Here is a 1,837-nt window from a genome sequence, read left to right as displayed (position 1 = left end):
TCAATATGGATTATTTGTCAACATTAAGAAAAGAAGTACTCATCTCCAGACCAATAAACATCATCATGGCATCTGGAGAAAAGCCTAAAGATGTCAATGATTTTATCTTCTTTGGATCCACAATCCACACAGTTGATACCAACAGTCAAGAAATAAAAAGACATATTGTATTAGGAAATTAGTTCTCATACAAAAGAGCAATGATGTTAATTTAAAGACTAAAGTGTACCTGATTCAAGCTATGGACTTTTCAATTACTTGCTATGCATCTGAAAGCTGAAAAATTACTAAGGATGATAGAAGAAGAAGAGTTTGGTGTTAGGGAGGAATATAGACTATCTCATGGACTGCCAAGAGAACAGACAGGTCTGTCTTGGAGAAAGTTAAAAGGGTGCTCCTTGGAAGCAAGGATTGCGAAATTTCATCTCACATACTTTGTATCTGGCATTAGGAGGAGCCAGTTCAGAGAAGGATGTCATGCTTGGAGAGATGGAGAATCGGCGTAAGAGAGGAAGATCATCAACGAGATGGACTGACTCAGAGCTTGTAACAATGGTCTCAAGTGTGTTGGAGAGGTGAGGACAAGACAGGACAAGGATCCAAACGCATGGTTTATAAGTTTCCTATTCAACTCAACATATTCACCTCAACAGCACTTACCAACAACAATTTAAAATGGTGATTATGAGCTGTGATTCATAGGAATCCTGTGTAAATCAGAAGGAAACCTTTCCCCTGTCCTGAGCCAGCCTCATAGTTGACAGAGTGCGTAAGCCCATTGTTGCTTTCAGTCCATCTCCTTGAACTCTTTCCTCATTCACCGATTTGTAGACATTTCCAAATATGCTGTCCTTCTCCAGGTCCTGACCTCCCCTAAGAACTTGTCCCAAATGTACAAAATAAAGTCTCACCATCTTGGCCTGTAAGGAGCCTTCTTATTTCACTTTGTCCCAAACACAATCATTTGTTCTTTTGATAGTTTGATATATTCATAGGTATTTACAGAGACTGAATGAGAATGTTATAGGTACTACAATGAAGGGGGTTCTGTTGGCTTAGTGGTAAGGAATTTCGCTGCCAAATATACACAGTTTGAATCCACCAGCTGCTCCATGGGAGAAAGATGGGCAATCTCCTCTCATGAGATTTACTGCCTCTGAAAACCTCCTGAAGGGTCAGCTATGGGTTGGTTTTGCCTCAGTGGTACACATCAATAACAACAACAGCAGCAACAGCAATGGTCTTGAACCTGGTACAGAATATGAGAATGGTACGGGATAGGGCAAGACTTTAATTTGCTGTTCATGTGGTTGCTATGTGTTATCATTGACTTAATGACATCTAACAACAACAAATGAGAACATGCATGTAAAATGAATGGAACTTACTAAATGTTACATTTTTCTCCCAAATTAATCCTTATGATAACTACTGTGATCTTCTGAAGTGGAAAAAGGTAATTCATTAATTGGACTTATTTTATAAAGTAGAAGATGAAGCTCAAAGATGTTACTTTATCACAACTACTGAGTAGAAAGAAATAGACCTTGAATGTAGAACTTGTAACTTAAATGTTTTAACTCTTAGGCACATGTAACTTGTAATGCACCTCACCAACACGAGAAATTAAATAAACATAGAAGTTTACAATTTGACCCAGAAATACCACTACTTGGAATATACTCCAAAGAAACCATAACCGCCACCCAAGCAGACATATGGACACTCATGTTTATCACAGCTTTGTTCACAATAGCAAAGAGTTGGAAACAACCTAAGTGCCCATCAAAAAACAAATGGATAGAGAAGCTCTGGTATATTCACACAATGGAATACT

Source organism: Elephantulus edwardii, unplaced genomic scaffold (assembly GCF_000299155.1).
Source record: "Elephantulus edwardii isolate Elephantulus edwardi_28Jun2011 unplaced genomic scaffold, EleEdw1.0 scaffold00035, whole genome shotgun sequence".
In the NCBI taxonomy this organism is placed as follows: Eukaryota; Metazoa; Chordata; class Mammalia; order Macroscelidea; family Macroscelididae; genus Elephantulus; species Elephantulus edwardii.
This window is presented reverse-complemented; position numbering follows the sequence as displayed.